Source organism: Chlamydotis macqueenii, chromosome 1, assembly GCF_036417535.1.
Source record: "Chlamydotis macqueenii isolate bChlMac1 chromosome 1, bChlMac1.mat, whole genome shotgun sequence".
NCBI lineage: Eukaryota > Metazoa > Chordata > Aves > Otidiformes > Otididae > Chlamydotis > Chlamydotis macqueenii.
In genome coordinates, this window is record NC_141556.1 from 148608019 (window position 1) to 148631636 (window position 23618).

General features: G+C 44.3%; 1 long non-coding RNA gene across 5 annotated transcripts; it reads right to left on the reverse strand.

Moving 5' to 3' along the window:
* Positions 1-1636: 1636 nt before the first annotated feature.
* On the reverse strand, positions 1637-20135 carry LOC147602311 (uncharacterized). Of its 5 annotated transcripts, XR_015261344.1 has the most exons (6): positions 20013-20132; positions 19898-19940; positions 19407-19506; positions 11043-11195; positions 10475-10571; positions 9421-10000 (listed from the first exon to the last, which is right to left on the reverse strand). It is a non-coding gene; the product is annotated as an uncharacterized LOC147602311 (long non-coding RNA). The 5 variants fall into 5 exon arrangements; XR_015261346.1 differs by lacking the exons at positions 9421-10000; positions 19407-19506; positions 19898-19940 and adding exons at positions 1637-1973; positions 2699-2872 and having other exon boundaries at positions 20013-20135; XR_015261345.1 differs by lacking the exon at positions 19898-19940 and having other exon boundaries at positions 20013-20135.
* Positions 20136-23618: the final 3483 nt, after the last annotated feature.

The window sequence follows — 23618 nt, forward strand, 5'->3', positions numbered from 1 at the left end:
CTTTCTCCTATGTATATTAAATTCCATCTCCTAGCCTTAGATTATAGTATCTACAGTAAAGATCTATCTGAAAAATAACAGTAGCATTACTGTAACATAAACTGCTCAGGGCCATTCCTAGAGCGTATTTACCTTTCCATAGCCTACTTAAGTACAGTGTGTATGTTTTACTAAACTTAGATACTGTAGTATATTTCATAAGGTCATTCGCCTGCTTCAAGACCTCACATTGCAGCTACTATCCTTCCTATGGGAATTTATGCAGTTCCGCTTGAAGGTTGTCAACACCCTCTTTAATTCATTAAAGGTTTCTCTGTGAAGGAGCATAAGACTTTTCTATCTAAGCCTCTAAGGGGAACGAGACTTATTAGCATGCCTACATTGTGCAATGCATGACTGTGTTAAAGGTGCCCGAGCTCCCAAGTCCAAGTTCCAAATGAGGTGATATATCTGCACAGCACAATATACCCTTATTTGCATGGCTCTGCACCCCTGTCCCATCTGCAGCGCCTCTTTGCAGACCAACTTAGGCTGGGGCCTGCACTGCTCTCATGACCATGCCTGGTTCCACAGGTCGCTTATGGATATCCTCACTGCACCATATTCCACTGCATGGATCTGCCCTAAAACTAGGTTTGGGACACCATGCTTCACCAGAGAGTACAACCACTGACTTTCCATGAGCTTTTGTTCCAACATTTAAAAAGTCTTCTGTTCTGGCTTTTGTTTTGATGTTGTAAAAGTAGTTCTCACTTCTGTTCTAGATGTCCTGTTGAGATCTCCCACTCTAATCTGCCTGACTAGACCTTGGGCTTTCAGGAGGGAGACTAACACTTCCTTTCAATGAATAATCTTCTTTTGCAGCGAGGCTGATATAAGGATGTATTCTTCCCTCCACCCATGAGAAGAATGTCCATTAATTTCAATAGAAACTCTCCATGCAGAAAACTGAGAACTGTGCCCTGGGGAACATTCATGGAAGATTAATGGTGGGAAGAGAAAAGTGATACAGTACAGGTAGAACAAAATCAGAACCCACCACACAAATAAAACTGGACAAGGGTTCATTTTTTAAAAGTCAATCAGAACAGCAGGAAGGCTTTGAAAAAATCAGGGCTTTTTCAGTGCGCTTTTGCATACATTGGCTTTCAGGAGACATGAATAGAAACCTAACAGTAACTCTTTTTTCATACCTCCTTTCACAGGTCTCACTGGCAAAGAAGGATTTAACACTTAATTCCTGTACTTTTATGTGGCAAATTAGGAATTTGCACCTTAAAAGGAAATTGCTTTTCAAACTCCCATAAACTCTGGATTTTATTTTTTTAAATGGTGGAAAACATTCCCTACCTTCATCCCAACACATAATAAATAGAAGACTCCATTACTTCTCCTCAGAAAGGAGTAGGAAAGTAGACCTGGCCAAAGAGAGATATTTATCATTCCTTCTGAGGAGAGACTAAGAGTCTAGAGCCTGTCCTTAACCATTTTGTCTCCTCAGTCCTTTTTAGTTTAAACTCACACATTGCTGTCTTCATCAAAATCAACAGAGGAGAATATTTAACTTGAGGTTTGGTCATTTGATGAAGCAGGGCCCACTAGCATTGCATAGCCCAGACCAAAATTGGAATACAAATAGAGTTGCAATGTGTTTTATTTTTCAGTTTAATATCAGTTAAAAGTAAAATCTCTACACCACTTTTGCCATAATTTTAGGTAACAACAGGTTGGTTTGCAACTGCACCAAGACAGGAGGAGGTTGGTGAAGCAGCCTGGCACAGTGCGAGAACGTGCAGCAGACTCTGGTGGTAACGGTCGGGGAAGACGCGCTGGAGGTGTGTCTGGTTCTGCTGACCCCAACACAAGTTTCCTTCTCTGGGAGGCTTGAGAGTGAGGTGGTGCCCACCCAAGTGGAACAAAAGACATGATTAGAGCATCTCTGAAGTGCTTTTCTTCACAAAGACAAGGCAAGACTGAAAGACAAGAAAGTGAGACCCGGTGAAGCATACTCTCACAACGTGGCACTACATTGGCAACCATGGCTGTCAGCAAAACACCCCCTGTTCTGACTGTCAACACCCAAGTGAAGAGAAGCTTACAAAAAGGTTAGTACACATCCTGATTTGATTTATTTTTGAGTCATTTTTGGCCCAGATTCTTCCTCTCCATGCATCCTGTATCAACCAGAGGCAGGTGTCGGGATGGCACTGGTTTTTCTTATTTAATCTGTGAGGCACTGTAAAAAATAATCAATGATCATGGAGCATGCTCTGGATTTGTCTAAGCATAAGTGACTCAAATACTAACATGTGAATTTAGTAAAGTTAGAGTCTGTGGAGTGGAGATAAATTACAGCAGCAATTGAAGTTGAATGTGATACAAAAATCCAACCAACAGAAGACTGTCTGGAAACAATTACTTAGAAAGCTGCTGACCCTCTATTTCTTTAAAGAGTTAAACATTTGGATTGGTTAACTGGCAGCCGCAATAATAGGCATATGCTCTAATCTTTGATCCATAGCTGAATTTGCAACTCTTTGTACGAGAAGCAGATCACATAGATTTGCATATTTTTAAGGATCTATAGGGAGAAAAAGAAGAACAAAAACTGCTCTTCCAAGATGTCACTTCAAGATCACACAGAGTGTCATGGGCCCCCCCAAGTACGCTAATGTTCAGTGCCAGTTGCAAGACTCACAGATTTTATAAATGGCCCTAAACTGTGACATTCACATCTGAAGTGTAATCAAAATTCCTTCTAGAACAGAGAATTGCAAGCCGAGGTTGCATCGTAACTCTTCACAGAGGTATGTAGAGCTGTCATTAAGATCTCATTTCCAGATCCAAATTTGTGTCAGGACTTTCCTAAAATCTGAAAGAGTCCAGAGGTAATAGATAAATTAGAAAACATTTTGTGACCAAATGAGAAACTGTTGTCCAGACTCAAATGCATGAAGATTTCTGCCAAGGTTTTGACATCATCTTAGTTTTGGCAAAATTTTCCAGTGTTGAAAATTCTGCAGGCACAAGACAACCATGAATCACTCCACTGGTAGAATGGATGCTAACCAAACTTAATTTTGTTTGCATTTAAGGTTCATTTCTTGCACATCTCTGTTTTCAACACCAACCAAAACATGTGTACTAATCACTCATTTTGCATTAACAACTGTGTCTACGCCACAGGAGATTTTCTCCACTTGGTAGTATTCCCTCAGAAAGAAGCTCCTTCTGACAGAAGTGAGCATGATGTTGAGTATGGCGAAGTGAAGAGGTAATAATCCCTGCAAATGTTCTTCATTGTGAGGCATTTCAACATAGTCTTTCCTCAGTTTGAAAGGAACCCAGATTGCTTTACAATAAGCTTTCTTTCCTGGTTCACCTACACAACACTGTTTGATATTCACAAAGATGATCATGATAGTGGTTATTCATTGTTTGCCTATGGATACTTCCTGTACCTCCCAAAGGAAAATATGGATTACTGCATGGGAGTACGCAGATATGTGCAAGAAAGGCAGTGCAAAGAAGGCATTCTCCAAAACAAGTTCTGTCTAGGTTTCTTATTGTTCCATGCAGTGAGCTATATGGAGCTATGGAGGAATGGTAAAGAAGGTAGACTAGAAGCCTAACTGACACAGGAGGCAGGACTTCCAGGCACTATCTGCCTTGTCCTATGGGCAGGTAAGACTTTGTAAAGTCCTAGCAAAAAGCCCATTAAAAGGAGAGGAAGGTGGTACATGTTCCCGGATAAAGTGTAGTAAGAAGTTGAGGTGATGCAATGGTATTCAGAAAACTTCTTTTGAGCATGGTCAGACCATCATTGTCTACTCCCAAAAGCCAATGAGAAAGTAAAGCTCTTTGGTGTCAGATTTCTCTTCTTCACTTGAAATAGGAAAGTTAGTGGAATAAGGATACCAGCCACCTTTTCTGAAAGTTAGAACAACCTCAGAAACAGCAAAAATACTTTTCTCATTGATGGATGAATGCACAGAACCAGTTTCAGACATGGTTTCCACATCTGTGCCTTAGGCAATTACAGTTAATGGTGATCTCATATTCACCCCATATCAAAAGGATGTCCCAAATCAGGTATATATGTCATTAGTGACTATAAGAAAAAATAAGCTAGTATCTGGGATCCAATTCTATAAACAGACTAAGTAATGGTTATTAAAGTTTATTGAAATAAGTTTTATATCACAAAACACAGCAGTGTTTGCAAACATGTTTTCATAAAACTGACCGTCTTTTGAAATGTCTGGATTGAAGGCCAGCCTACACTGGCCAGAGAATAAAACGGGACACAGAGAATGTTTGCCCCATTTCTGATGTTCTAGTTCTGTCCTTCACAATCATTTAAGACTGCATTGGCCATACAGCAGTTTCTGTCTTTCTTAAAACAGAAAGGGAGTGGGAAGAAACAGAAATAAAATCTTCAAAAGAAAGAGGGAAAAAGAGAAAGATTGCTGCAGCTCTCCGGCTTCCCTTTATCAAAGGTAAAAGACCAAGGGGCTGTTCACTTGGGCAAGGGCCAGGCCATGGGCTGGGATATGCTGGATCCTGCTCCTCCTGGGTTGTGGTGCTGAGCACTCAGCCAGCCCGGGGGTCATTGGCCATAGGGCTTGAGGAGGGGGCTCCTGCAGGACCAGCTCCTCACCTGAATATCTTCCCAGGGACCGCATCAGTTTGCATCAGCAAGAATTTAACCCTCTTGTGACAGATGTAGTGCAGAAGAATGGTACTGGGCTTAATAAAGCAGCCAAATAAGATTTGACGAGAGTGGCTGCAGCAATGTGCAGAAATACCCTTCACTGGAGCAGCAAGAGAATATGAGCTGAGAGCCAAGCCTCACCTGTTGGTGAACATAAATCTTAGGCTGGGTTATGGGCCAAAGCACCCCAGAGATCCCCACAAATCCATATAAAGTGGGTCAGGAGAAAAGTGCAACAAGCTAGCAGAGGAGTTAAATTAATCTCTTGCATCATGTCTGCTGCTGAGAGTCGTGTAGAAATTCCTGTGCCAAAGGCACTTTGCAAAGAAAATCTGAGTGTGGCCTTTATACAGATTGAAGTCTCTGAGGAGGAAGTTGTAGAGTAACTTGAGAAACTCAAGTGCAGTAAATCACCACAACCGGATGGTGTTCATCTGGGAGTTCTGAGGGGAAATAAAGTGAGAAAAAGCCAAGATACTGACAAGGGGATGCCTTCTTCCCTTGAAAAACGCAGCAGCACAAGAAGGCTGGGAAGCCCTATTATGTTGCCTGTCTTCAAAAGGAGATGAGGAAAATCCTGGGAATTGTAGTGCTTTGAAGTTTACCATAGCTTTAGGGAGCCCAAGAAACCAGTTCTGAACAGCAGTTCAAGAGAGAGTTTGTTGGACAGGAACACCCCATGAGGGTGCTCTTCAGCCTCTCACACCGCTGAGGCTGTCAGAAGGGGGAAAAGTATCTCCCTGTAGTATTGGAGTACTTTGACAAACCAGTGGAGCTGCCTTCAGAGGGAGAATGAGGTAACAGGGACTTCTCAAAGGTAGGTGACCAAGTGATCCAAATGTTCAAAAGTTTTTGCAGAGGTCACTTATAAGTTATTGTCATGGAGGATGTTAAAGGATAAAGCTGAGAAAAATATCTTGAAGACAATTTGTTCCTGGAATGAACTACAAATCTATCCAGAGGAAGCGAATATGGGAAGCATTTCTCTTTCTTTTGAAGGCAAAGGTGAACACCCAGTAGTGGGTATTAGGACTGGTATCATAATAAATAAATGAGTCTGAATCCCAAATCCTAATGCATTCAGATTAGCGTATCCAGAATCCACCCCAGATCTGGATCCAAGTCACACATGTGGTTCCCATCTTAAAAGAGGTCAAAACAGTTCCTGGATTCAAACTCCTTGAGCTCTGAGGTTTGAATACTCCATATCCAGACTACAGCTCCAGCCTACATGACAGTTATTTACGAAATATGGGGGGTGGAGGAGTGCATATGTACACATAGCATGCAAAGGAAGCAATTAAATGTAAACTCAAAACAATTTAAAGAGTGATTCATGGCAGAAAGTGATCTGATGTAGAGATTGCATTACGTGAGTATTCGCTCTTGACATTAACTTGCTGCAGCTAGCTGAAAGGGCAGGAGATAACAAGTAATAGGACAGTGGGAATTTTCCTGGGTTTGGTGAGCCTGCTTACAATCAAACATTTGAAATTATCTATATTTACATGGCTTCCTACCTTTTCCATTTCTCTCCTAGTTTATTTTTTTTTCCAGTTCCTGCAGGCCCAATGCACTGAAGGCAAAGCTACTTCAGTTTTAATTCATTCTGTCTCTTTTGAATTCATTAGGATTTGAGAGCTTTCAAAGGAAGTCAGAGGTAGGAATTAGACAAAATATAGAAAGTGGGACATTTCTGACTGCTTGTATGCTTTCAGTGTCTAAAAAGAAAGCTTTTTTTTTTAAGCAAACTGTAGGAGGGCTTGTAAAAATAGATATTTACATTTACATACTGGGACAGATCCTCAGCTGCCATGGAGCAGTTTTGCTCCATCTTCTTGAACAGAGCTAACCCTGACTGCCGCAGCTGAGAACCTGGCTCTCACACATGTACATAGGTGTGTGAAACATGTTTAGGATTCTGTATTTTTCCAAATGTACAGAAGCTGCTTCTTCCTCCAGGTGCTTTTTCTTGTGCACTTAGCTGTGAGAGGTAAAGCTCCTCTGTCTTTAACAGAGAGTGATGCCTTCAAGGAGGTGGGGTGAGGAGGAAGGGTCCAAGGTGCAAGTACATGTGCACAAAGGGACCGACTCCAACAGAAAATCCCAGAGAAGAAGAGAAGGTGGGGAGAAAAACAGGAAAGAAAATTATGTTCCACATAGCCATGTGGTGGTCTAAGGGCATTACTTCTTGACAGCAACTGAAAACCAAGTGGTATCTGCATTCACAGCAACAGGGAGTTAAACAGTGACTGAGCAGAGACCATGACTTTTGGAAAACACCTCAGGTGTTTCCTGCTAGATAGCAGGAATAACGAGACCTGCTATTGATAGCAAGGTGGAGAAAAAGCAGTTCTGCACTCAGCTGTGCTGCTGCTGGAGTCATGTAACACAGGACAAAGAGTACGTGTCACATCAGATAGCGCTAATAGGTACCAACAGCCACCTTCACTCCTTCCCCCTCTGTCTCTCTCTGCGTGAGAGTCGGATGGATACAGATGTGGAACAACTGTGTGTTGCTGCCTGCTTCTGCCTACACAGTGGGACCCTGGTACTGATTCAGACAGTATTGGACTCTGGACACATAATGTACGCTGAATATCCATAATAAATAATAATTACCACAGTAGGGGGCAGCAGCCAGCTGTGGAGGAAAAAGTAGGGCCAGCTGCTGGAAGAGATGTAGGCACTGGCTAAGCATGCAAGCTGGGCACTGGGGAGGGCGAGAGGGCCATGGCTGGGAGCCAGTTGCAGCTGACTGCCAAGAAGAGGGAGATAAAAGCACAAAAGAGATTCACCAGAGGGAGCTGCTCCTGGCCACCCCTCAGCAATTGGTAGGGGCCCTGATCCAGGAGGGAAGGCTGATGGCAAACAGGAGCATCGCCAGCCAGGGTGCGTGGCCAACACTGCTCACACATACCATGCTGGGGGTAGCAGGACAGGTGTCAGAAAGCCAAGCAAGCCTGCTGCAGGGAAGCACCCCTGCAGAAGCCTCTGGTTTGCAAGAAAGCCGTACCTCCTTCACAACTGAACACAGGCTCCTCCTGTTCCCCTCAGCACATCCCCAGAAGGACCTTCAGCTGAAGCGGAGTCAATGCTCCTGAAATTAGTACAGCTCCCCAAGAGACTGGCAGGCACCTGGTCAATGCTTTTCTGAAGCACCGTGATGCCCAGGTGCCCTTGATTTCATTTGGAGAGCAGTGTCTGGGCAGTTCTGAAGATCCCCAAACAGCAGCACTTTTAGCCATCTGAATTCCTCTGAAGGTCTGACACTTAGCACTTTGGGTCCCCAGGTGATATGGTAAATGAAAAACTGCTTTTGAAGGCACTGCACACACTGAGTAGTCCAGTGCTACAACCAAAAAAATTATCATAGATTTAAAATATTTTTGTAACCACCTTGAAAATTTATTTCTAAGACCAAATCATTTTCACAAGGCCTCATTTTCACAAAGTTATTCATGGTGTGCTTCCCACATAACAGCTTCTCAGCAAAGTCAATAGCGTCCCAGGGTACGCTCCTCTACTTGCCCCATATGTAATACTTCACTGTTTCAGCAGCACAGTGTAACAATTAATTAGCGCATGTTCTGTGTAGTAATTATAACAGTGTGGCACATTTAACTTGAATTTAGCCTAATGATATTTAGCTTTACTTATATTCATTTCGTATCTTCAAGCTTGCTTTCTGTGCCTGGTTATTTTTCACTGAGTTCAAATGCAAATAGATTAACTCTGTTTGCATTTCCTTCCAAAGGAGGGATGTGTTTATTTCCAGATTCTATTGCATCCAGCGAGAAAAGTCACACAGGACAACTGAAGGGGTTTTTCTTGCTGTGTTCCTAGTTGGCTGAGCACCGTGGGTGTGATATGGGTGATGTTAAAGGGAAGTAACTTTTCTTTCATTTCTCAACAGAGAGGCTGAGGGGATTTTTTTCCCTATAAAAACAAAAAGCTACTGTCCAGATGTCACCTTATGTAGCCTATGAGAGAGTGGAGAACTTGATAGAGGACTATCTCAGGCAGATAGAGCATGGTATTAGGGAGAAACATCCATCATTCTTGCAGGTGGTAGCCAAGCATAATCTACATGCGAGCTCAAACATAAATTCATGGGCAATTAAGAGCCTCTACGCTGAAAATAAATACAGTTCAAATGCAAAGAAGCAGATTGTCTCTGAATTACTTTTATCTGAACATCTGACCTTAAGAACCAGCCTCAGTTAGGCGCTGGCAAACACCAAGATTTGGAAGGAAGTTAGGGGTGTTGCACTATTTTGAAAGCTCTCTTTTGAACCAGCTGTCATTACGAATGTCTGCTGGTACCCCGTCTTAGCACACAGCCTGTCGCTGCTGAGCATAATGGGAACGAGCCAATGGAGTGTATTGAGCCGTGCTTTCTTGTATGTCTTTGTAGCTCAAATTATCCCTTCATATAGCCATAACAGGTAAGCTTTGAATCTATTTATGCCACATTCTAATTGGTTCCCTTTAATTTGTGTATATGTCGCTGCGTGTGTTTGCATATACATATAGGCATATTTATATGCACATATGTACATTTGGACATAGTTATTAAATGTAAATATGTATATTGTCACAGATTATTGCTATGTTCATCACAGATTCTTAGAGTAGTTGGCTTTATTATACAATAAACCGTAGAATGTTAACGCCTTCTTTAGCATAAATAAGAAACACAGGACTCATTGCACCACGTACGTTTAATGATTTGGACATCTCAGTGCCCACGTGAAAACAAAGAAACATATATTGCAATAGGCACTATAATTATTCCAGCAAGCAACATCCATCCCACACTCCTAGAATTATGCGATTCAGCATCACAAGATCTCAGCATTATGTCATCAGCTGCATGAGTTTCACAGCTTATCTTTCTGATTTTGTGTTACAGAAGTAAACTCCAACAAAAATGTATAACACTGCCAATGTAACAGCACATTTGTGTTAATACCAGCTGAAATGGTTTCAAGAAGGTGAATAGGATCAGCATTTCTGTACATATGTGTGCACTTATGCATACATATATATGCAGACACACAGAAACACACATAAAAAAGCACACATGTATATGTGTGCACTATGTATTTAAACTGTCTTTAGTGACGCCATTATTTTAAAAGGTTGATTCCGTGTACATTAAACTTGAAAACAATGTTCCATACAGTTGACCGATTTAAAGAAGCCCCTGCTGGTACACAGAAGACCGAGCTAGCTGATATCATTAAACATCATCAGATGAGGCTGTAGGTAGCTGAAACATTCCTTAATGAAAATTTAAAGAGAGCAGATTAAAATGGTATTCTTCCAATCCAACAGAACACAAAGGTAAAGACATTCAGTTACAACCAAGATCTCATTTAGCACTAAAGGAGTGATGTTTGTTGATCAGAATTTCTTGCCTGAAGTGAAGAGCTAGGCTTGTGACTATGTATATAATATACACATATATGTATATAATGCACTTTCTACAGTGTACTCTCCTCAGACACAGTTACTAGACGACATCTTCCATAATTTTAGACTCTGATGTCTATGACCAAGAGTCAGAAAACCTCAACAATAGCAACAAATATCTTTTTATCCATGCTATTCTATCTCCTAACATCGTGAAAAATAAAATATATCGATAATTACATGTATTTTCTTTTTGAACTACCAGGGTAGTGGTTTTAGTAGGTTTTTGTTGGCCAACAGAGTAAGTGGCACCAAGGAAGTGGTTGGGGCAGGATACTCTACCTGTGTGTCTGTCCAGAGTGCCGGCAGCTTTCTCCTGGGGATATCAGGAGGGTTCTTCAGTGAAAAGACATTGAGGGTGCTCAGCTCTCTGCCAGACCTGTCATTAGTTCAGAGAAATGTATCACATATTTGAAATCTCACACCTAAAAAAGATACTGACAGGCAGAAGTGTGACAACAGGAGAGGAAGAATAACCAGGAGACTGAAAGGACTGATTTGTCAGGGAAGATTAAATGAGCTAAATAGCTATGTGTTGCCTTAATGTTAACTAAACACAACGTCACACTAGTTAAAAGATACTGGAGGAAAATAACATCAATGAAGGAAAAGAAGGAGGTCTGCAAAGGGACGTAACTAGAAGGAATATGATGATGTTAAGAAGGGAAAAAAAAGACTTCTGACAACAAGATACTCTAGGCAGCACAATCTCTCCCTAGGGACATGGCATTACTTAGGACATTTAATCTAGGCATACAAAACAACCAAAAATATGCCATAGGAAAAAATCTTGCAGTGTCAGGGAGCTGTACTGGATGACCTAAAAGGTACCTTGCTAATTTGTGCACACCTGTTATCTGTGATTTTCCTTGCTTGTATGGCCACCTAACTGTTCCTTGTGTGTATTTGGTTTCTCTGGGCCCAATCCAACTCATGCTGTAGTCAGCAGAAGTTTCCAATAGGAGCAATGGGACCTTAATGTCTTTTCCATGTCTTCGCTGTTCTAAAAAGAAAAGGAAAAAAAATCACCAACATTCTGCAAGAACTATTAATGTATATTCTGTATGAATGTATATACAACTAAACTTTTAATATTTCTCAGATGTTTAAATCTGTGTTTAACCTTAGAGATTTTCAGGAAAATGCACTTTTGCTTTCACATAGTGGACCTAAAATGTTTGCTAGGGAAGAAACTTACAGGTCATCTAAAAACAATTCCTGATTAAAAACTGCTTTAGTCATGGAAGAATTAAGACAATTCTCTACACTAAACTAAAAAAAAAAAAGACATTACAGAGAAATGGCAGAGCTCTTTCTATTGCTAAGAGTAATGCAACAGATGAAAGAAGTGAACAAATTCCTTTTTGCCTCAGTCTTCACTGGCGAGGACTCTAACCACATCACCCAAGTCACAGAAGGCAAAAGCAGCCACTGGGAGAATGAAGAACTGCCCACCGTAGAAGATCAGGTTCGAGACCATCTAAGGAACCTGAAGGTGCACAAGTTCATGGGATCTGATGAGATGCATCCACAGGTCCTGAGGGAACTGGCAGATCAAGTTGTCCACCATATCTGAGAAGTCATGGCAGTCCAGTGAAGTTCCCGCTGACTAGAAAGGGGAAACATAACCCGTATTTTTTCAAAAGGGAAACCCAGGGAACTACAGACTGGTCAATCTCACCTCTGCGCCTGGCAAAGGATCCTCCTGGAAACCATGCTAAGGCACATGGAATATAAGGAGGTGACTGGTGACAGCCAAGATGGTCTCACTAAGGCAAATCGTGCCTAACCAATTTGTCGGCCTTCTATGACGGGGTTACAGCATCGGTGGACAAGGGACAAGAAACTGACCCAGCACCTCAGGGGAGGCACAGGAGCCGCGCGAGGTAGCGCGCCCGGCTCGTGTAATAACTAGCGCTACCAAGAAAAAGAGATGAGTGGTAGTAGTGGGTGACTCCCTCCTGACAGGTACGGAGGCACCCATCTGCCGCCCCGATGCGGTCTCTCGGGAGGTGTGCTGTCTCCCGGGGGCTCGTACCAGGGATGTCACAGAGAGACTACCTAGCCTCATACGGCCCACAGACTATTATCCACTGCTGGTGTTTCATGTGGGGGCCAGCGACACAGCTGGCAGCAGTCTAAAAAACATGAAAAGGGATTTCAGGGCTCTGGGTTCAACAGTCAAAGGCTCTGGGGCGCAGGTGGTCTTCTCATCAATCCTCCCGGTCGAAGGGCAGGGACCTGAAAGGGCCAGACGTATCTGGCAGGTTAACTCTTGGCTCAGGGAGTGGTGCTTCAGCCAGGGCTTTGGGTATGTAGATCACGGGGCGTGCTTTGAGAAGCCCGGGCTGCTAGGGGCGGATGGCGTGCACCTAACCAAGAGGGGGAAGAGTGTGCTTGGACAAAGACTTGCCAGGCTCGTCCGGAGGGCTTTAAACTAGTGTTGCTGGGGGAGGGGGAGCACAGTTCAGCCCACTGCGGTCAGCATGGCACCAGTGCCAGCACCGAGGGTCCAGAAGCTGAGGAGGGATCACAGATAAGTGCAAATAAACCTAAACTGCAGTGCAATAGCACCCCTGTAGCTCCAGCCAGGAAGTCAGCTTTGTCGGGGGCCCAGCTGAAGTGCCTCTATACCAATGCACGCAGCATGGGGAATAAACAGGAAGAGCTGGAGATGCTTGCACACGAGCAGGGCTACGACCTCATTGGCATCACGGAGACGTGGTGGGATGACACATACGACTGGAGCGTCAACATGGAGGGGTATAGGCTTTTTAGAAAAGACAGGAAGGGGAGACAAGGAGGGGGTGTCGCTCTCTACGTCAGCAACCGGCTGGAGTGTGTGGACCTCCGCCTGGGAATGGAGGAGGAGCTGACAGAGAGCTTATGGGTCAAGATTAGAGGATGGGGACAGACAGGGGATGTCACGGTGGGGGTCTGTTACAGGCTGCCTGGCCTGGAGGATAGAGCGGACGAAGTGCTCTATAGGCAGTTAGGAGCAGCCTCACGGTCACAGGCCCTGGTCCTCATGGGGGACTTCAACCACCCTGACATCTGCTGGAGAGACAACACGGCAGGGCACAGGCAGTCCAGGAGGGAATGCGTGGATGACAACTTCCTCCTGCAGGCGATAGAGGAGCCGACAAGGAGGGGTGCCATGCTCGACCTTGTGCTCACCAACAGGGAGGGACTGGTCAGGGATGTGAAACTAAAGGACAGCCTTGGCTGCAGCGACCATGACATGGTGGAGTTCAAGATCCACGGGGCAGCAAGGAAAATACACGGCAAGCTCTCTGCCCTAGACTTCAGGAAGGCGGACTTCGGCCTCTTCAGGGACCTGATGGGCCAAGTGCCATGGGAGGCAGCCCTGGAGGGAAGAGGGGCCCAGGAAAGTTGGTCCATATTCAAGGAGCACCTCCTCCAAGCTCAGCAGAAGTGCATCCCGATGAAAAACAAGTCGGGCAAAAAGGCCAGGAGGCCGGTGTGGATGAGCAAGGAGCTCCTGGACCAACTGAAAGTGAAAAAGGAAGCCTATAGAGGGTGGAAGTGGGGACAGGTAGCCTGGGAGGACTACAAAGAGGCTGTGCGAGTGGCCAGGGATAAGGTAAGGAAGGCCAAAGCCCTGGCAGAGCTGAATCTGGCCAGGGATATAAAATGTAACAGGAAGAGCTTTTATAGGTATGTAGGGGACAAAAGAAAGTCCAGGGTAAATGTAGGCCCCCTCCAGAAGGGAACTGGTGTCCTGGTTACCCAGGACATGGGGAAGGCTGAGGTTCTCAATGACTTTTTTGCCTCAGTCTTCACCGGCAAGAGTTCCTGTCCCACCGCCCAAGCTGTAGAAGGTGCAAGCAGGGACTGCGAGAATGAAGAACTGCCCATTGTCGTCGAAGAGCAGGTTCGGGATCATCTAAGGAACCTGAAGGTGCACAAGTCCACGGGTCCTGATGAGATCCATCCGCGGGTCCTGAGGGAGCTGGCAGATGAAGTTGCCAAGCCACTGGCCATCATATTTGAGAAGTCGTGGCGGTCTGGTGAGGTCCCTGATGACCGGAAGAGAGGGAACATAACCCCAATTTTTAAAAAGGGGAATAAGGAAGACCCAGGTAACTACAGGCCGGTCAGCCTCACCTCTGTGCCTGGCAAGGTCATGGAGCAGATTCTCCTGGAAACCATGCTAAGGCACATGGAGAGCAAGGAGGTGGTTGGTGACAGCCAACATGGCTTCACCAAGGGCAGATCGTGCCTGACCAATCTGGTGGCCTTCTATGACGGGGTGAGGGCATCGGTGGACAAGGGACGAGCAACTGACATCATCTACCTGGACTTGTGCAAAGCTTTTGACACTGTCCCGCACGACATCCTTCTCTCTAAACTAGAGAGACATGGGTTTGATGGACAGACCACTCGGTGGATAAGGAGTTGGCTGGATGGCCACACTCGGAGAGTGGTGGTCAACGGCTCGATGTCCAGGTGGAGAGCGGTCACGAGTGGCGTCCCTCAGGGGTCCGTGCTGGGCCCGGCCCTGTTCAACATCTTTGTCGGCGACGTGGACAGTGGGATAGAGTGCACCCTCAACAAGTTTGCCGACGACACCAAGTTGTGTGGTGCCATCGACATGCTGTAAGGGAGGGATGCCATCCAGAGGGACCTTGACAGGCTGGAGAGGTGGGCCTGTGCCAACCTCATGAAGTTCACCCAGGCCAAGTGCAAGGTCCTGCACCTGGGTCATGGCAATCCCAGGCACAAATACAGGCTGGGCGGGGAATGGATTGAGAGCAGCCCTGAGGAGAAGGACTTGGGAGTGCTGGTGGATGAGAAGCTTAACATGAGCAGGCAATGCGCCCTTGCGGCCCAGAAGGCCAACCGCATCCTGGGCTGCATCAAGAGAAGCGTGGCCAGCAGGTCGAGGGAGGTGATTCTCCCCCTCTACTCTGCCCTGGTGAGACCCCACCTGGAGTACTGTGTCCAGTTCTGGAGCCCCCAGCACAAGAAGGACATGGACCAGTTGGAGAAGGTCCAGAGGAGGGCCACGAAGATGATAAAAGGGCTGGAGCACCTCTCTTATGAGGACAGGCTGAGAGAGTTGGGGCTGTTCAGCCTGCAGAAGAGGAGGCTCCGGGGAGATCTGATAGCGGTCTTCCAGTACCTCAAGGGGGCCTACAAGAAAGATGGGGATAGGCTGTTTAGTAGGGCCTGTTGCAATAGGATGAGGGGTAATGGTTTTAAAATAGAGGGGGGTAGATTTAGATTGGATATTAGGAAAAATTTTTTACAATGTGAGTTATAGAACACTGGAACAGGTTGCCCAGAAAGGTGGTGGAGGCCCCATCTCTGGAAGCGTTCAAGGCCAGGCTGGATGAGGCTCTGAGCAACCTGACCTAGTCAGGGATGTCCCTGCTCCTTGCAGGGGGGTTGGACTAGATGACCTTTGAAGGTCCCTTCCAACCCTAACCATTCTATGATTCTATGATTCTATGATATCATCTACTTGGACTTGTGCAAAGCATTTGACACTGTCCTGCATTACATCCTTGTCTCTAAATTGGAGAGACATAGATTTGACAGACGGACCAGTCACTGGATAAAGAGTTGGCTGAATGGCCACACTCCAGGAGTTATGATCAATGGGTTGATGTCCAAGTGGAGACTGTTGACAAGTGGCGTTCCTCAGGGGTCGGTATTGGGACCAGTACTGTTTAACATCTTTGTTGACAAAATGGACAGCGAGATAGAGTGCGCCCTCAGAAAGTTTGCCAGTGACACCAAGCTGTGTGCTGCTGTCAACACGCTGGAGGGAAGGGATGCCACCCAGAGAGACCTTGACAGGCTGGAGAGGTGGGTCCATGCAAACCTTATGAAGTTCAACAAGGCCAAGTGCAAGGTCCTGCACATGGGTCAGGGCAATCCCAAGCACAAATGCAGGCTGGGCAGAGAATGTATCAAGAGCAGCCGTGAGGAGAAGAACTTGAGGGTACTGGTGGATGAGAACCTCAATATGAGCCAGTAATGCGTGTTTGCAGCCCAGAAAGCCAACCATATCCTGGGCTGCATCAAAAGAAGCGTGGCCAGCAGGTCAAAGGAGGTGATTCTCCCTCTCTGATTCTGCTCTCATGATTCTGCTCTCATGAGACACCACCCAGAGTACTGTGTCCAGCTCTGGAGCCTCCAATAGAAGAAAGACATGGACCTGTTAGAGTGAATCCCAAGGAGGGTCACAAAGATGATCAGAGGGCTGGAGCACCTCTCCTGTGAGGACAAGCTGAGAGAGTTGGGGCTATTCAGCCTGCAGAAGAGAAGGCTCTGAGAAGACCTTATAGTGGTCTTCCAGTACCTAAAGGGGCTTATAAGAAACATGGGGAGAAATTCTTTAGCAGGGTCTGTTGTGACAGGACAAGGGGTAATGGTTTTAAAATAGAGGGAGGTAGATTTAGATTAGATATTAGGAAGAATTTTTTTTACAATGAGGGTGGTAGAATGCTGGAACAGGTGGCCCAGAGAGGTGGTAGATGCCACATCCCTGGAAACGTTCAAGGCCAGGTTGGGCGGGGCTCTGAGCAACCTGATCTAATTGGAGATGTCCCTGCTCCTTGCAGGGTGTTTGGACTAGATGGCCTTTAAAGGTCTCTTCCAGCACAAAATAGTCTATGATTCTATGACAATGAATTCTGAACTCAAGGCTGTAGTTTTCAAGTACTTTTACCCAGAGTCTGAGTATATATAAACATACGATGCTTAAATTGCAGCTCACTTGAAGGGAGGGAATCACTATTTTGCGGCAGCTCAGTGTTGGCCCCTTGAGACATGAATTTCTTTGTAAGTGGGACTGAATGTTCAGGGGTCAGGGCTGTGTGTTGGTGTTGTCCACGTATCTAGCAGCTGGTATTGTAAAACTTTAGAGCAGTGTTTCTTGAAAATACTAAACAGACATACTGGTAGCCAGTATTGAGCCTGTGGCTATACTGCTTCAGGCTGTGATCTTGTCAGCTTTTACAAGATAAGTTGGGTCAGGTAGGGTCAGCACTTGGATTGGTAACTCTAAGGAAAGGCAGTAGCTGCAGGAAGTGTCTAAGGCAACAGAATAGACGTAACTGTTTTCCCGGAGCCTTTTCTAATACCCTGATGAAGGCGTGACACCCAGCTGTGACACGAGAGCGAGATCCTCACCCTCTGCAGTCATCAAGCGCCTCATTTTCAAAGAGGTCTTCCCCTGACCTGGCGTGGAGGTCTGCGGTACAGTAAACAGGAGATCACAGAACTCAGGTACCACTTGCATGTGTGCGTGGTCCTGTTTGAATGGCCTGTAAATGCATGGCCCCAGCACGTTTCATCAGGAAGGGGGTACAGGTGAATGACATTTCTGACATCTTTGGGGATACTGGTAGCTCCAGTATTGGAGTTTTAGCCGTTTTTATAAAACAAAGGACAAGTTTATAGAGCCAAGACCTTGCACATCAACTTTCAGTCTTACACATTTCTATAGAAAGTATAGAAGGGCTGATAATGAAACCCTTGCCCAATGGTCTATATTGGCAAGAATTTTAAATTGTAGGTTAAGCAGTTTCTCCTCTAAAGTTCAAACAATAAATAAAATTCTATGTGAAAAATGGAGCCCTTTATTCCTTTGTCAAAATCTGATCAGAGTAAACTACAGATGTTAAAAGGCAGTGTAGTTCAAAGTATTATAAAGAATCTTATGGGGTTTGTATGAAGAAAAGAGATTTAGAGAATAATATGGAAAATATTATAATGCTATTATATAAATCAGTGCCACATCCTCACTTTCAAGACTGTCTTCAAATTTGGTCACCTCATCCCTGAAAAAAGAAAGTAGAAATAGAACAAGCCCAGAGAATGGCAATAAAAATGATAAAAGTCAAAAGGATGGGAAATTCTTGAGAAGAGACAAAGAACATAAGCACCAGTTTGTCTCTCAGGGAAGATTCACTCTCATGGGACTGCAAATCATACATGAACCCTCTCCACAAACTTTGAACAAGGACTGTTGCCTACGATAATCTAGAATATGTTCTAGGACCCTAGCAGTTCTTCTGGAAGGCCCTTGCATGAAGCAGACATTGCAGATATTTTCTTCAGTGTGCCCTGTTCTCTTAGAGGACTTTCAGCCACTGGAGGCCAACGTGACCTAAGGACAGGGGACGGGATGCAGAGCTGCATATTAGCAACATCTTTTTTTCCTTTGCTGACTATATCCTAAACTCAATTTTTAGTCTCAGTTTTAGAAACTTCACGTTTCCATACCTTTCTTTCAAACTTTGGATGAGTTTTTCAGAAAAGCATAGGTGATTCAGAGGTACAAATCCATTGACTTGCCTGGCAATCTTTTCTGTTAAATCACGCAACTCCCTCAAAAATGTGCCATTTGTCTATTCAAATAGTCTCAGCCCTGAAGGACCTGCACAGTCTCCCTTACGTTGTGCAATGAGATCCCCAGGCTTCATCCGAGCTCTACTTAAGCATGACTATAATATAAATAACATTTCATTCTCATGATCTTCCAACCTAATTAGCAGCAAAGGGAAAAAACACTTTCCTATCCTGCAAGGTGAAACGAAGAGGTATCAAATTTCAAATGGATAAGAGGTATTGCTTTTCCAAACAATGTACAGTTAATTAATGGAACTTGCTGCTGCACAGATAGTACTGAGAGAAATAGCATTCTATTTGTAAATGAGGAAGTATTTTTAGGCATAAAAGCAAATCTTCACACAAAGTTCAGGTTGGGTTAAATTCAGTAGCATGTATTATGCAGAAGATCACATTAGATGACAATAACGGTTGCTCCTAGCCTTAAAAAAATCTGTGAGAGTTTTACTAGCTGGTGTTAGGTAATAATGTCTAATCATCCCAGCAGTTCTTGGCATATGCAAGTCAATAGGCAGGGTCAGGAAGGCATCTTCGTCCATGATAAACTGTTATTTCGTTAAACATGTAGTGAGGAGAAAGAGTCTCCTTCCATATTGTCTGATATTGGTCTCTCTCAAAGTCACGATACCTGAGGATTGACCAATGCCAGTGACCGCTAAGGAGCAGCCAGAAGGAAGTCCCACTACTCTCAAAGTGCAGAGTGTCACTGAACATCTACGTATGGGAAGTGAAGGGCTGTCTGACCTACTGATGGACTATCAGGGTATGTATGGATTCCTTCAGAGGATCAGGAAAGACTAGGGGGCTTTTCAAACCTGTGGCTGTTTACCTCTCTTACTAGAGCCGGACAGCTCCTTTCTGCTCCAATGTTGTGTGGGAATGCTGGAGGCAGCAGTCGTATTCATGCTAGTATGGTCTGTCTTATAGCTCTGTAGATTAGGAAAAAGCAGACCAAGATCAACAAGGTCTTAGGCAAAAGAGGTTTTGAGGAAAGTGAGGACATCAAAGGCTCAGTGGCTATGACAACCTTTATTTTTTGATCTATGTGACAGCACACCCTGGAATCCTAGTGTTCCACCACCCAGACTTCATAGTGTTTCCAGTCCCTTCCTAAACCAAGACACACCCACAGGAGCCTATAGAGACATAAGACCCATCCTCAACTGCCCACGGCTGAATTGTACAGCTGAACTTCAGAAGTAGGACAATGTTCCCTACAGGCAGCTGTTAGCTGTGGTACCTCTGGTGCTCTTTTCTACTTCAGATAGCCTCAGATAGGGGCAGAGTCCAAGAGATCTCATTTGTCCTGAAAAATGTTACCTTATTTTGGTGATGCATGATGGATATCTGGTTCATCTCTGAACTGTTAAAAAGATGGTAATGTTAACAAGGTACCAAGAGAATAGAGGCCCTTTTTTTCCACGGTTGAGCTTACCTACAACTTCAGTCATCTTACAGGCCCCACAAGAAACCAGGGAGGATGTCTTTAGCAAAGAGCTGTTCTGGAGCCTTTTCAGTTATGGGAAGTTGATTCAGCCTTGTGGGTTGAAAAAGTTATTTACTGGTAGAAAAAAAGAAAAGGGAAAAAAAAAAATTAAAAGAAGCAAGTCAGCTCCTTACACCAGCAGTTTTACACCAGCAATCTGTACTTTCATGTAAAGACAGAGCATATACATAAAGTAAGCACAAAATGTATATGCAGTTGTGATTCCAGTATGTTTGTAATGGCAAGTTAGATCATAAATTATTTCTTTTGGGGGCAGAAAGTGCAGAGGAAAAAATGCATATTATTCATTAAAATGATTGTCCTGTTCGCTTGTATACCTCTGCAATTTATTCCGTAACAGCTTTTTACTTCAAAGAAAGCACTAGCTAATGACATCTCAAACTTTAAAAAATCCACTTATTCACAATCCTGTCCCTGAGGGAATTCCTGCATGTTATCAGAAATTTTTCCAAAGATCATTAACAGATATTACAAACCAATTGAAACTGAGTATTTTCTTTGCAAATTACTTTTAACTTTAGAGCTATTGAAAAAAGACATTGAGTGATTTAATTTACTTAATCTGTCTACAGATTGCAGCTATGTGCATATCCTGTGATTGCATTTCCAACAAAAAGCATATATAACTATCCCTAATAGAGATATTTTTCTAAATTATCGTACAAGATCAGTAAGATCTCTGAAGATATTAATGTTTACTTTTTCATTTAGAAAATTGTGCTCAAGAAAGAAATGGGCACCTTTGTTCTGTTGTTATCTTAGAAATAATAACACACCATAATACTTATTTTACCTGCTATTTTAATTAAAACTCCAATAATCATCACGTCTGTATATCCTTTGAGGATACGTTCTACTGATTTTTCTGAAAAATCACTGTATTTTCATTAAGCTGCAAAGTCAATATTTTAGAAACACCTTACGCAGCAATGAGTATACCAAATAAGATCCTCTCTCTTATGCCAATCCGAAATAGCTAAGTGCAGAGCAAGCTAATTCAGCAGAGGAAAGCTGGAGAAGATATCTTATTCTTCACCTTGTTGTCTTAAACTCCTCCCAGAGAACCTTATGAGTATCAGCACCACTTCTGCATGAAGTATGTAAAATATCTTCCCCCATGAATATTTAGCCTATAGCTTCCTGCCTAGGGTTCCTGCTGTCTTTGCAGATAAGAGATAAGGGCTTCAACCTACTGAGTCTCAGGTGGACATCAAAGGTATTTACTTTGAATGATGGTGAAGACAGCTGCTGTACTTTGTGTACTGCTCAGTCCCAATTGCGTGTTACACGTGCTTTGCCAGGTCACTCTTCGAAGAAACGTGGAAAAAGCAATTCATAGTTTGAGAAGTTGAATCAGGGTTAGCTGCTGAGATGTTCAGTTCAGCTGAGCTGGTGACTGCCTGGCCAAGAGGCACGAGCAGAAGAAGGATTTTGGATATCTCAAGATCTTTATTAGCAAAAATGTGTGTGATGAACTTAGGACAATCAGAGGGCTGGAGCACCTCTCCTGTGGGGACAGGCTGAGAGAGTTGGGGCTGTTCAGCCTGGAGAAGAGAAAGCTCTGGGAAGACGTTATAGTGGCATTTCAGTACCTAAAAGGGACTTACAAGAAAGACGGGGAGAAACTCTTCAGCAGGGCCTGTTGTGGAAGGACGAGGGGTAATGGTTTTAAAATAGAGGGAGGTAGATTCAGATTAGACACAAGGAAAAAGTTATTTACAATGAGAGTGGTGGAACACTGGAACAAGTTGCCCAGAGAGGTGGTGGATGCCCCATCCCTGGAAATATTCAAGGCCAGTTTAGATGGGGCTCTGAGCAACCTGATCTGGTTGGAGATGTCCCTGGTCCTTGCAGGGTGTTTGGACTAGATGGCTTTTAAAGGTCCCTTCCAACTCAAACCATTCTAGGATTCTAGGATTCTAGGAGAGGTATGGATTGGGATCCTGGACTTGGATATCTATATCCCACACAAGTGTCAGTCATCTCCTTTTGGTTTCAAAAAAAAGAGGGATGTAGATTTAGATTAGATATTAGGAAAAAATATTTTACACTGAGGGTTGTAGAACACTGGAACAGGTTGCCCAGAGAAGTAGTAGATGCCCCATTCCTCCATTCAAGGCCAGGTTGGACGGGGCCCTGAGCAACCTGATCTGTTTGGAGATGTCCTTGCTCCTTGCAGCTGGGTTGGACTAGATGACCTTTAAAGGTCCCTTCCAACCCTAACGATTCTATGATTCTATGATTTTGTGGCTTTGGACCAAGAGATGGCTATTCAGAGAAGGACCCAGATTCATCACAGCAAATAGGTGCCTAAGTATCTTTTCTCATCGTGCTTAAAATGGTGGAAAAAGTGCATGGAAAGAGTGACAGAGGATCTGTTGCTAGTGGTAACTATTGCATCTTCCTCAGATATTCTGCATTTCTCATCAGCTGTGTCAGAGACCTGGGACCAGCCTAAAGATGTTTCCATTTCCAGTACTATTTAACTCTCTCTTCTGCTGATTTCTTTTCCCGGGTTACAACAAAAAGATCTTACAGTGAAAAGAAAATTTTCCCCAGTGCACCAAAAAGCATGGGGCTAGGTAACTTGAGTCAATTTTGAAACCATGTCAGTAGCTGGTGAAGGCTGAAAATATTACTCCCTGAGCTACATGAGGTCCAGGTTTGTCCTGTGAACGCTGAGAGACCAGAAATCTTTATAAAGGTCCTATACTGTTTACTTGGCAGCTTGTTCCTTTCCACCATCCCCCAGTGGCAGGCGGGCACAAGAAAGGCGACAAAGTGGCTGTTACTGAGCAAGGAGCATCTGCACTGGTTATTGGCTGGGATTTAATCTACAATGCACCCAGATAAATGCGAAGAGAGGATGGTACATTCTTCCTTTCTCCTAGTAAAGGTGCAGTCTCTCAAATTCATCATGTTTTTACTCTTCATTCACCCACACAACCTGCTCAAGACACTTCTCTAGTTGTAGTCCAGACTCCTAGTTTACAAACATAATAATGCTGCACATGTCAGTAGCTGCCACTGTCAAATCCGACAGGGTTGTGGGATCCTCTCTCTTTAGAGGTGTCTCTCCCACGCTTCTGTCACACATGTGCAACTGGCATTACAGTGTCAGCTCAGATGATGCACACATAACCATAGAAAGTTGGAGCCCAAATACATTTGCCAGTGGTTTTCACACTAGCAGTGCAGTCTTTCCTGCATACCTGGCTCCAGGAAGGAGTCAGTTCAGCCCTGGAGCATCCTCCTTTTCTTCCCTCTCTGCCTTCCTCTGTCCTATCATAGAATTGTAGAATCAAAGAATGGTTAGGGTTGGAAGGGACCTTTAAAGGACCTGCAAGGAGCAGGGACACCTCCAACTGGATCAGGTTGCTCAGAGCCTCGTCCAACCTGGCCTTGAATGTTTCCGGGAATGGGGCATCAACCACCGCTCTGGGCAACCTGTTCCAGTGTTTCATCATGTTGCCTGTGTTTTAGTACAACTGGCCACCCCAAGCTCTGGGGCTTTTTCTACATGGGGACTGGCAG